The sequence below is a fragment of the Papaver somniferum genome, chromosome 2, assembly GCF_003573695.1.
Source record: "Papaver somniferum cultivar HN1 chromosome 2, ASM357369v1, whole genome shotgun sequence".
NCBI lineage: Eukaryota > Viridiplantae > Streptophyta > Magnoliopsida > Ranunculales > Papaveraceae > Papaver > Papaver somniferum.
Window position 1 is genome coordinate 94,458,021 of NC_039359.1, and position 13,852 is coordinate 94,471,872.

The window sequence follows — 13,852 nt, forward strand, 5'->3', positions numbered from 1 at the left end:
CTTTATTGTTGAAAAATACAATAAAATATACACTTTGGTCCGGTCACGGAACCGTGTATAGTAATCGTTCGGTTTGGTAACTTAGCCAAAGAACTAAAAACAATTTGATGTTCATTTAAACACCCAAGAGTTTAATCATGATACACAGACATAAGTGTTTAAGTGATCAGTGGAGCTAAAAAGTGTTTAATAGATTTCTAGCAATACTAAACATATTCAAAATAAGTCTTTGAGCATTTGCTAAAAAAATATATATATAGTAGGATAGTTGGTTGAACGGTTTGTGAACCGCTTGGCTTGTTCCGAGTCGGGGTGCAATGGTTCGTGAATAGGGTTCGACAACCTTACTAGACTACTGAACTCAGTTGACAACGGTTCATGAACCAGGTTCGCCAATTGCTAGCCTATTATACTAACTTTGAAATTCAGTTCACCACAATTCGTGAACCGGGTTCAAGAACTGTACCCACCTGAACTTGCGGTTTGAGAACTGGTTCGCCAACCTTCCTGTATTTATGAAACTCATATGTCTATGGTTTGCGAATGGGTTCGCCAACCTACCCTGGGTAGAAATATCAGTAAGATCAATATTTCTTTCTTATGATGTTTGAAATATTCCCAAGTGATAAATCATCTATATGGGTAATTTTCAATCGATCCACAAATTAATTCATAGAACTAATATTGTTAAGGATCGTTGAACATCTTTGCTAAATCATATTTCGAGATTTTTCACAAAACAAGCTTGACTCGAAACTTCTTCTTTGTAAATCTATTATAAGTCATATGACATAGTCTCAGTAGATAGAATGGTAAGATAGTGAGTAAAATAGAATGGTTCAGTCTTCACACACCTGATACAAAATTTATCCAAATGCCTTTATCGATCTTCAGTCTTCAAAGGTGATGTATGATACACAAATTTTAACATAGTCCGAGACTTGACTTAGTATACTAGAAATCAAGATATAGTTTTGGTCAACTAATATTGACAACAAGCTTGAGATAGAAAAACTTGTGGGTTCAGCCGAGCAATACTCTAACATGTGGTACTAGAACTGAAGTTGATATGAAATTTGGTGTTGTAGGGTAGTTATACTGAGATTTAGATGCATTGAATGAGTTTTAAGAGGTATGCCCTTTTTATATTTGATTGAATGGTTTCTTTCCTTTGTAGAACTATGACCACTAACATGATTGAAATGTGTAGGAAGAGACCTAGGTGTAGAATTATTATTATTAGCATAAAGGGTTGTGGTAGTAGATAAATTTTGTTGATGACCTGAGACTACTCCTTCCTCACTAATCAACAAATTTGTGTAGTTCAACACTAGAGACAGGAGGATTACGGATTAGAATAGAAGTGCAAAAAGATGAGAAAGATTGATCCAAACCTCCTAAGATGATAACAACAAGTTCTTCATCTAAAAATCTTGGATCTGGCAACAGCTAATTCGTTTATGAGTTTCTTGAATTCATCCAAGAAGATAGAAACATTTATTGTACCTTGTTTAATACTCCCTCCGCTTCTGGAAAAGTGTTACTTTCACTTTTTCAATTTGGTCTATTTTTAGGATAAAATGAAAAAGTGAAAGTAACACTTTTTCAGAAACGGAGGTAGTACTTTGAAGATGTGTGCGTAATTGAATTGTATGAGTTGTGGAGGTTCTTGCAAATATGGATGTAATATTGCTCCAGAGTTCATGAGAAGTGGCAGCACCAACAAAGTATAAAATTACAGCTTCAAAGATGGTAGATTGAATCCATAAGATGGTTGTTTGATCTTTTTAACACCAAGTATTATATTGTGGATTTTCAGACTGATTAGCACCGCGACCAGTAAATTGAGATGGATATTCACTTGTTATATCAAGAAAAGGTAAGATATGAAATTTACGAATCACTAGCATCAGAAGAGCTCTCCAGGTGATGAAATTGTCATCTCTGAGTTTGAGTTGAATTAAATTTGCAAGTTGATGAACATGAATTGAAGTAATATATGAAGAATTAAACATTGTAGGAATATATGAATCATAAAAGGTTTGTATCATTTAACAAATCGAAAAATACGATCGAAAAAGATGAAAAATCTGACGATCAGAAAAACAAGATCCATAAAAGATTATTGAGGTGAATTGAATTGCGGAAACCAGGATCGAGAAGGAAAACATAATGTTTTCCCTCTGATACCCTAGAGATTTACAAAAAATGATTTATTATTAGAAATCCAACCCGACCATTACAGAAAGAACAAAGGTTTTTATACAAGAGACATGATCAGAGATGTCATAAGAGACAGCTCATTATAGCATTACAATATAACCGACTGAAAGATAAGACTGTAACTAACAACTATAGTTAACGGAACATTATAGCAACTGTAAACATAAATTAATTGTCGTTTTTAATGTTATTATGTATCAGTTTACTTCATAGAAAAATACTAGTTATGTTTCACTAAAATTTTAAATGTTTAGAATACATACCTTAAGCGATTTTTACAAAAGGAAAAAAAAACTTAAATAATGTTAAAATTAGTTCAGACAAGATCGTAAGATGTAAAGAAGAGTTTGGCAACATGATTGTTTTCATTCTTTAAAAAGATTAAACATTTATCATTTATTATTCAGCATCGTTAAGCATAAGTGAGTCTAGACTTCACGAATATCACATCACATGAACACTACCATTAAAACAATTGTGGAAGTTTCGTAAATTTGTTAGTGTTATTACCTGTGTCGAATAGTTAAAGGTGGTGTGGATTCTTAAATGGAAACAAATACATAATAATTTTTGGGACTAGAAATTAAGAGATCGATATTATCTTGAACGATACAAAAATACCAAACACTTTCGCTATTTACCTAATATAACATCCATAAATAAAATTTTGCTTTAAAAACCAGAGATGGAATTTGGAGCACTATTTGAAATGATCCAAAGGCTTTGTACTTATCGTTACAAGAGCGTTAGTATTCTTATTTTGCCTCAGAGTAATGATAATGTACTTCAATGTATGCCCCAATAAGGATAATAGGGAATAACTCAAACCTAGGTGAAATTTTTGGAGTTTTAAAAAGTATGAAGCCTAGGAAAGCTCCAAGCTGATGGCTTTCCACCTGAGTTTTTTCAACTCAATGAGATATTGAGGGTGACCAAATTTTGGATATGATGTAGGGATTCATCTCTTCCAGTTTCAAATTTAAACAATTGAATGAAACCAACCTAACTCTTATTTCCAAAACTAAAACTACACAATATCCTTATGAATTAAGCCAATTATTTTAGGTAATATCACAGACAAACTTATTTTTGAAGGAAATTTGATATGTCAAAGGCTTTCGACAGGTTTGAATAAATGTTTATTATTAAATCCATTAAATAAATGGAGTTCTTTGCTTCTTGGTGTTCCTTGATAAATCAACGTATAAGTACAACCAAAATTTATCTATTTTTCAATGGTTATCTTTGTGATGTTTTATAACCATTAAAATGTGTAAGACAAAGAGATCATTTGTCTCCTTATCTTTTCATATTAGTTATGGAGGTTATTTTTTAAGTATTAAATGTTGTTGAAAACCATAATCATATCCAAGGTATCTAAATAGCTAGCTTTGATCAATTATGTTTCTCACTTATAATTGGCAGACGATTGTCTGTATCTCACCAAATAAGACACAAATAATGGCAATAACTTGTAGTTTATCGTTCTGATTCAGGTCAGATAGTGAATTTTGATAAATCTAGTATCTTTTTTATCTCACATATTCATAAACGATTTTCTAAAATCTTTGCAAAATAATTAAAAGTACAAATGATGAATCTTAGTGAGATATATTTGAGCATGCTTTCTACTTTTAAATGGTAACCTTGAGAATATCACACAACGGGAGGATCAACTTATTTGGAAACTCACAAAGCATGGTGATTTCACTTTCAAGACAACTTGCAACAAGTTTTATGAAATAAGAAACCAACGTCTAAATTAAGTATAAAGTATCAAGGGTACTAACTCCAACAGGCCTAATATATGGGGAATCATGAACTTATGGCCCATAATGGATCTTTTTTGAAAGAACTGCTTATCATCTGATATTTTTCATACTAAACAAAGTTTGATGTTTTACTTGTGGCAACATCGATCAAAATTTTTCCATATGTCATCAGCATTGTGAATCGGCATAACACCTTTTGTTTAAATATTCATTTTTAATAGAAGTATGGATAATAATTTCAGGTGGGAGTAGAATATTCATATCAAATGCTCAAACCATTCCAAATCCTTTATATGAAAGAATGATAGACTATTATGCTTATTATTGTTACTTTATACCAAAATACTTAGCGTAGGCATTTAATCACCTATAGCCGTATGACTGAGTGCTTTCGGTTCCGCTTAGAATCTCTGAATATAAACATGTACCTATGCGTAATAGGTTTCGAAGGGGGTAGCACATGAGGAGCACCCTCATAACCAACTGTATCGTCTTGCCCTGTAACATCTTAAAGGGCATGTCTTCAGGAAGTTTATACATATGATGCTTAACCTTCAAGTTAAGTGTCCCTGGCCTTTGAGCCTTTATGAAATCTTCTCTTATACAATGAGTATCTCTTTACTTGTGTTTTAGCTTAGTATTTATCTTATCTCTACTTGGGTGTAGTGGTTAGCTTTTTAGTAAATGCATTTTGACGCTGGATAATTATGGAGAGCTTTACACTCAACCCTATGCAATTGGGGAAAAGTCTTTTGGATTCCTCTTACCGTTGAAACGCACAATGGAGTAACCTCTAGAGCATAACACGGTTGAAACTCACATAAAAACTTCTCAAACCTTCTCAAGCAATAGTGTCCATAACCTAAATCCACAGTATAAGACAAAGTTACAAACCACTCTGAAAAGGCGAGGGTACCCAAGTATACCTCAAGCTAAAACTTTTCCTACCTATAAGTCCTTTCTCTGAAAGTGATTGTCTATGGACTAAGTCGAGACAATGCAAAAAATCGGTTCATACTTCGTGTCATCGTCTATGGATACAAGATCGAGACAATACAACAACGAAGTATGTTTACTTGATAAAAGGTTCGGACTTAACCAAACACAATAGGATTACTATCAAGTAAAAAGTAATTAACGTTTGTGTAGTTTACTTTAAATTATAATTGCGGAAAATAAAATTAAATAACACAGGAAGATTTTGTTAACGAGGAAACCGCAAATCCAGAAAAACCCCGGGACCTTGTCCAGAATTGAATACTCTCAGGATTAATCCGCTATACAAAATAAACCAACTTCGTATAGTTGAGACCAAGCAACTAAACCTATAGTTCACCTAGTTCCGTCTGTATTCCCACGCCTCCAACTTATGAATAAGTCACGTACTTGGAACAATTCCTTTGGTTCGTGTTCCAAACAGTAAAGGAACAACAAATCTGTTTGGTAGCAACTCTCTTCAACTAAGTGATGTGAGTTTGACAAAGGCTCTTCTGTTTATCTCATACAAACTCCTTCGTCAGGTTCATAGATCTATCTTATTCTCAACTACCTAAGTAATGATTAAGATTTTGCAATCAATACTTTTAATCACAAAGAATTGTATTGATGTCGATCTACACAACTAATCAATCCAATCTACCACAAGGATAAACCGATTATAGTTGGATCCTCTATACCGAAACAAGTAAGGTGCACACCAAAGATTATGAACCCCAAATCAGAAATCTTCAATATCTTCTTTGTCTTTGAATCTTCTTAGATCTTCAATAAACACCTGCACATAACAACTTGAATCTCTTGTGATCAATCACGCACGGAACGGAGTCTGTTAACAATGGATTATCACAAGACGTCTTTAGATCTACAAACAGTCTAAAGATCCCTGTCGAAACTTCGATCTAGTTTGAGCGAATCTTATATCAGAAGAGAAGATTCTCAAGCATAAACAAACTAGGTGCAATCAAAGTTCAACCACTGTTAGTCAATCAAATCAATCGAAAATATAAGATAAACAACAATTATCTAGTTTCCCACCAACGGTACTAATAGAGCTTCTCAATCCCAAAGAAGACTTTAAACTGGGCGGTCGTAAGAGATTTCGCCTAATTAGGTTACTCTCCTCTTCGAATAGGCAGCTACACCAGTAACAACACAACCGAGGAAGTTTGTTGTCACGAAGGATTAGTTTTATAGAAATGCAAACTTAAAGTATTTATAGACAAGGAATTTTGGACACCAAGGAATTTCCAAAAACGAAAATATTCTCAAGATATGCAATAAAGTCCAGATTCGGTTTTCATAATTTCCTGTAAATGCCCTGTCCAAAATAATGACCGAAAATCTCTTTGGAAAATCTCTAACTAGTAAATGCACATTACTAATTCTCATTTTCCTAACATAATTAACAACCTTAATTAAAAGATTCTTAACTTATTTATGTTTTAGTCCTGGGATTTTCTCCCTTTAGCTATTAAGGAATAACTTTGAATAATTAAAGATAAACGTTACTGCACATGTTCAAAGTATGTCGACATCCTCACTTTGTAAGTCCTTTTTCATACTTACAATCTTGAAACCGATTTGCCACACTTTCAAACAAGTTTAGAATTGGTTCATCTGACTTTCAAGAACTATGTGATTGATCAAGAACACTCAATCAAAAATCATGGGTTTAATGGTTCTACTGTTGATGGTGGTTTTTAGTTCAGGGTTAAAATTGTAAACCTTGCATTTAATATTCCGTCACTCTGCAAAGAAACGGAGCCATATAAAAGTGATGAGTGATTCAACCTCTTCACTGGCGCATTTATTGAGTAATTCAATATTTTTATATGAAATTTATCCAGAATGGTGCATGTAGCAACAATCCCAGAGATTCTGTAAATTTCGGCACCTTGCCTTGCCTTTATTATAAGTTTCTTTGAATGCTTTATGTGCTATGTTCGACGGCCGAACCCTTAATATTAATATGCCATGACAATTTGTGTTCACTCGCAGCAAAGTAACACGAATTTCCAAGTATCAAGGTTAAGGTCCTTGCATAAAGTACTCAATCAGAAAGCATTCCGCTCTCTAGCAATAAACTTAAAGAACTCTGTGTCAACACATAGAATTCAATCAATTTTGTGATAATTCACAAGATTCGAATATTACCCTGACTAATTTGCAAAAATTAGGTTTTTGCGCCTCGCGCAATATATTAGACCCCGTTGGTCGAAATTAAGCTTATGTGAACTAAGCAATTAATCCGCCATGGATTAGTAGGTGCAATATCCTACCCAAAATCAGAAAGGAGCCGCGGAATAGGAGCAGCAACAAAGGGAGGTGTGGCCATGCTTTAGGCACGCCCCATGTTGCCCAACCGGCCCTATTTTCCTTCGACCAATCAGGTCGCCTTAAACCCGCCACACGCTGGTTGGGCCCATACTTGTCGGCCCTATTTCCCATCAACCAATCATGTCGTTTTAAATCTGCCACACACATTTCAGAAGTGTGGCCACGCCCATGCTTGGATGGCCTCTCTTATATTAACCAATCAGGTTGCTCCAAACTTTCCACAGTGTTAAAAGAGGCAAACTACGCCAAATGGTCACAAAGCCATTGGTTTTCCAAACACCGCGCCAACATGCCAAACGTGCCATGTTGCGCCGATAGGCTAAACGGCATGCCAACATGCCAAACGTGCCACTTTGCTATGGCAGCATGCCAAAACACGCCAACATGCTGTAAATAGCGCCCTACGTGCTAACCTACCTCTTGTTCGTGGCCTACGCCATGATGTGCTTAAATTAGGGTTTTCTAGTCAGAAGCACGACTCTGCTTTAGGCGCATTAACAAAAACCCTAATTTCCAGTTGTGGCTCAAGTTACGCCACTTTGGACCCCACAACATGCCATGAGCCATGAGGGAACCCAGGAAACCTTAGGAATTGCGCCATATCATAGTCACTCATAGCAATTCTTGCTCCTGTGGCCGTTTCCACACTATGGCCTTACTATAGTTCCTTTGGCATGACTATGGCGTCGTTTGCATAAAAAGCGTTACCATGCCGCGGCCGCATGCCACACGCACTAATTAGGGTTTCGGCATGCCAAACCATAATTTAGGCGAAGTTGCTACGCCAACCAAGCCAAATCATGCTACCCATAGCATTGGGATTGATGTGGCAACTAGAACTAATGTTGCCAAGCCATATTTGGGTCTAACACCAATATGCCAAAATCTAGCGGCCATGGCTACGCCAGGCGCTACTTGCACAACCGTGCCACTGGCATGCACAAATTATGCCAACCACGCCATTGTGTCATTATCAGGCGCCAACGGAATGTGGCCATAACCAATGGCCACCCTTTCTTATGGGTCACAATCTTAGCCGTCCAAATTCTCCACAGAATTGACAGGCCCTGCCAAGTCTTAGGCGACCAGCCAAGACAAGCCTAATAGCATCACATGATATTCTCCTGCGGAAAGTTTCCTGACTTTGACTTTCTACACACAGCAACCTGCTACACGCGAAAACACTCGAGACATCAAACATGTCACAAACTGGGGGATACTCATCAGGGTATTGGTATGGCGGTTTACAGCGTGCGTCGTGCAACACGCCCATTATAAGAAAGTGTCAGAAAGCAGGGCAGTTAGTGGAAACAAGAAGTAGTGAGTGTAAACTAATACGTCTCCTTCATAACGGGAACGTGGTTTTCTGGCATTTACACACGACCCCACTTCTCCATCACTCAATCATTCCCACTTTCTACGAGATCGGGGTGCGTTCAATATGACTTGTATAAATAGGTTCTACCTATTTCAACCAAACGACAACAGTTTGGTCAACAACACAGTATCCAGAAAATACCAAAGAACTGATAGCTTACATTCCGCAAGCCAGCTTCAAATTCTGATACAAGTCATAAAAAGCCACACCTTCAGAATTAACCATTTTGATCTCAACACCTTCTTCGCTTCCCTCCCTAAGACCAACCACTAGTAGAAAATACAAAAAAAAAAGTTTGCCAAAAATAGACTTATAATCGCTAAAAATGACTGTGTTTGGGAGCCTTAATATTGTAGTCTTATTTTCCAAAACGACTGTGTCTGAAACACTACAAATTCATAAAAATTGATTCAGCTGAATCAGCTTTGGATTCAGCAGAATACAAAACTAGAATCAAATATAATAGTGAAGAATAATTTGTATACATATTATACTAATTCAAGAATCAACAATCACCCAAGATCCAGATTTGTTACTTTGCCATTTTTACTATTTTTAACATAAGTAACAAAGCAGATACAAGAAAAAACAGAAATGAAGTCTTTCTCATATGCTTCATAAAAGCGTTTAAGCTCATCCTTGCTCCTCCACTTGGATCCTAACGTTTCAGCTAGCTTCCTCTTCTGCAGAGCAAAAGTATTTCCTCATTATAAGTATAGCTAGATAACAGAAACAAAATGACCTTCACCCTGAAGGATAAAGTATTCATTTAACATTTTGAAAATGCAAAGAGAAGTGACCAACCTGATTTTAATAGTTCATATAGAACTTTTCCCGGTTTAATTACTTCTGCCATTCCAACTTTGCTTCACCCATGTAGAGTTTAGGTTGTTCCAGTTCAATATCTAGAACCTACAATCACAAATAGAATCTATTAGCCAATATATTATACGCTTGCTAAAATGGACACAAGTACACTCATATATATTTATATCAGAACTAAAAAGCAAAAGAAGAACTCATAGCTTGAAGGCAACACAATCAATATACCTAAGCTTCCTAACTAATGGGTATGACATACATGTAGCAAAAATATGTCTGATCATTACTAATTTAACAACATTCTAAACGATAGAGTATGGTGTACAAGTAAACCTTTATTACATATAAAGTGTTCTCAGAAACAACTGCCTTATAATTTATAGTGATTATCATCTAAGAGTTTTTACATGTGGTTCTACTTCCACAATACTATAATAATCAAGTGTCTAGTTCAACCAGCTTATATGTTAAAGCGTTTTTAACAACAATAGTAGAAGCAACGTCTACAATACAATACTTACCAAGTGGTTACCTTTGACAAGCTCTACAATTAACATTTCGCCCCATATCCATAGGTTTATCTATCTTGTGCTTCTGAAATAAACCAAAAGGTATAGACATTAAGAGTAAAAATAATACCTAATGAGGATGAAAAGCAGTACCAACATTACAAAAAAAAAAACTAATAGGTGGTTCACAATAAAATAGGACCTGATAGACACTGCAATTGTCAAGAATTCAACCCAACCCTCAATGAACCAGTACCTAATAAACACTGGACAATGGTCAAAATTAAAAGTTATATAACAACAAAAGAGTATCAAAATTGCATTAAGTTATATACCTGACTATAATTGAATCATACAGGCTCCAACTTATCAGTTGGATGAGTTGGAGGGGCATCTTGACAATGAAAAATCGAGATGGACTTCATCCCAATTCAGAAATGCTCGAAGATCCTGCTTATCAATGCTTCCATTAATTGTGACTTATATCTCCAGAGCGGCAACTATACTGCAACACAGTAAAAGCACTTGCCTGTCGAATCAGTTGCTCAAGTTTGTTTACTAGGAAATGGTATCTAATAAAACATGACAAAGCAAGTAATTTAAATTGAGAATACTTGTAGAGCTTCAGCAAACAAGGTTTAAGGTACATGCCTTACCCTTAAATACAAAAGTGGGAATTAAAAACCATCTTAGTATCTCATATTAGAATGGATGGATAAGTGAGTTACCTTTGTTAAGTGACCGCACAATCCATCGTCTACATTGGAGGTACCCAATACAAGATCAAATCCAAGTTTGATGCAATCCCAAGGAAAGAGAGATGCTAACATAAAGGCCAGCACCATTTTAATAAAAGTTTGGATGTTTTGCAACCCCAAGTTTCTCAACATTTGATCCCCCATCAATCTGTACACAAAAAAGAACTCAATTTCAAGAGTAAAACAATCACTTTGACATAAATCTTAATAAAACTGGAAATATTAGCTCACAATTTATCCCAAGTAGTAACATTAATAGCAATTAGCAAATCCTAATAAAGCTACAATTTTCTAATGAATTTGGTACTAATGAAACTTTTGTTTGGCCAAAAGCTCACCCGAATTCAGCTCCCTGATGCAATTGCGTTGGATGCTTCACGGATGACAGGTAAATCTGATTCTTATCCTCTGTAAGCATGAAAAGTAATATAACAATTTAAATAATGCTGAAAGGCCTTTTAGTAAAGGGAAGAACCCAACTAAATGCCACTACCAATTCATTGAATAACAAAGGGACGCAGTTTCCCATAATCAGTTTCTAAGAAGACATACCATGTGCAGCGTAGATAATAATTCCTCCCACTTGACAAGGTATTCCACAACGCTTGGAACACGGCTTGGAAGCATAAATGGTTCACTGTCTTCTGTTAAAGTGGGTTGCACTTCACTGATTCACTGTCTAATCTCTTACCAATGTCATTTAGATGGCTCACCTGTAACAGCCAAAAAAGCATAACACCAAATTGTAATATCAATGACATGAAAGTGCAATACATATTACAAAACAAGTAGAAGACTCATCTTTAGGTAGATAAATCGAGTACAAATCTAGCTTACCATGGAACTGTTGTGCTTGAGAACCCCCTAAAATCTAATTCTTCCTACTTATCTTCTTTTGACTAATCTTCTCAATATCTTCTCAAAAGAAACACAAACTAAATTCATTGTAAATCCAACAAATTTTAGATCTAAATGATGGAATACTATCAACACAAGCCAAATCAAAACAAAAATAAACCCAAGAAAATCAATACAACCAGATTGCACACGAATATAGTAACCTAACTCACAACTCAGATCATAAAATTGAAATTAGAACCAAACCCATTATTTGAACTCCATGAAATCAAATGAAGAAGCATAAAAATTGAGGATTCTTGAAAAAACAAATTACTATATATATAAAAATCAGACTCATAGCATCAGCACTTACGAAGAATCTAGGGTTTTATAAACTCATATTCTTGGACTAGTCAGCAATAGGTCGTGCATAGAGTATAGAGATTTCGTTTTCTAGGGATCATGTCGGAGAAAATCAAACTTCTAGGGTTCAAATGGATTATTGAAAGATTGGGTTTGGTTTCTGAAGATCGGTTTGTTTCTGAGATATAGGTTTAGGAAAGATAACTCTGATTAATCTTGTTGAGAACAGATATTCGATTAAATATTATGACAATGAATCGAATGGAAGAAAAAAAAAATCTGAGAGATCGAGAGAGAGAGAATATGTGTCCAGTAGTAGCAGAGGCAGGGATATAAATCAAAGAAAGGGGAAAATATCTTCTAACCTTGGGCATATCGCCTAAAACTAAGACCACGGAAACAATATCCACAGTCCACACACGGACTTAATTGTATTTCTTTTAGAAGCTCCTCCGGTTTACTAAAATATCCCCTAGTATTAAGACTCCCAAGGGAGCTCTTATCACTTTTCCTAATTTTTTGTATAGAAACGTCTTTCCTTGGAAGCTCTATCAATTAAGAAAGTCCTAGGAAGTCATATTTATAAATCCCAAACAGACTTAAAATATCCATTTTCCACTAATGAACCCTTCTCCTTCACTTTGTGACCGAAAAAAGACTGAAACGATCATTTCTTGGTTTAGGCCAGGATTGTACAGATTGATCTCTCGAATCTAAAGTACTCTAGTGTAGTGCATTTGTTTAAGGTTTAGGCTCGTTTCTCACCCATATACCCAAATTTACCAAAACCGATAGAAACAGTTTTCACCCATAAACATCTACCAAAACAAGTTTCGGTTCTACCTCCATGTGAGTACTGTGCATAGTCACACTAGCTTTCCAAAATTAGGTTGACTAGGTACTAGGATCGATTCCCCTTTGCCTAAAAACGTGTTGTACATGTCCATAGGATCGGTCCCCTTTATGCTATAAACTTGTTATACCTCATACAAGGATCGATTCTCCTTTGTGATGTGTTGCACCTCTTACTAGGATCGGTTCCCCTTTACCCAGAGTTGGTCTTACACAAATCACAAACTCGATCATACCATCTCAGGTGATTACTTAAGATCAGTTTCACTAATAAAAGTCATACCAACACGTAAGTCAAGCCTTTGTGAATAGTTTTACCAAGAACACAAACAAGTCATGAGCTGTTATACTAATCACACATATTGGTTGTTCAAAAGATGTAACAATACCAATAACGGATGGCGATTTCCTTTTCGATTCACAAAACATGTTCATGAATTTACTTCCTTAAAACACATGTGAAAACATTGTTTCCTACGATGAAATCCTCACCTCATATCCATACATAATCACAATATAATTTAAACGATTATGTCGATGTCTTATCTATAAAGTTTAATGGTTAAGCAATAAACCTCGTATTGTATTCCTTAATACTATGTCTATCTAGAGTTCAATCATGCTTCACAGTTTTGTTTTCAATATGCACGACTTGAAAGATACGTTAGGGAATAAAACAGTTTAAGTCAAATATCACTAACCTCAAGTGGAAGGATGATGTTGTCGTTGTAGCTCCTTGCTTCTTCACTTCTTCAAGTCTTCGCAATACTTGTAATGTCTCATATCCTAATACTTTCAAGCTAACCTATACGAAGTTGACTCTAGTACATAATCAAACAACTCTTTAAATGAGTTTTGATTCACTAAAATATGACAACCAATCTTGACATACCAACGCTTGGTGGGTTCAACCGATTTATGCTCTAACAATCTCCCCCTTTGTCAATTTTAGTGACAAAACTCTTACATCATATGGATAAACAAGTTACAAGAATTCAT

General features: G+C 35.5%; 1 long non-coding RNA gene across 7 annotated transcripts; it reads right to left on the reverse strand.

Annotated features, from left to right (window-relative positions):
* Positions 1-9,104: 9,104 nt before the first annotated feature.
* LOC113348449 lies at positions 9,105-12,383 on the reverse strand. Of its 7 annotated transcripts, XR_003359682.1 has the most exons (10): positions 12,012-12,379; positions 11,636-11,713; positions 11,351-11,511; positions 11,137-11,206; positions 10,769-10,946; positions 10,376-10,545; positions 10,243-10,296; positions 10,053-10,125; positions 9,514-9,621; positions 9,105-9,392 (listed from the first exon to the last, which is right to left on the reverse strand). It is a non-coding gene; the product is annotated as an uncharacterized LOC113348449 (long non-coding RNA). The 7 variants fall into 7 exon arrangements; XR_003359686.1 differs by having other exon boundaries at positions 10,376-10,540; positions 11,636-12,383; XR_003359685.1 differs by having other exon boundaries at positions 10,376-10,569; positions 11,636-12,383.
* Positions 12,384-13,852: the final 1,469 nt, after the last annotated feature.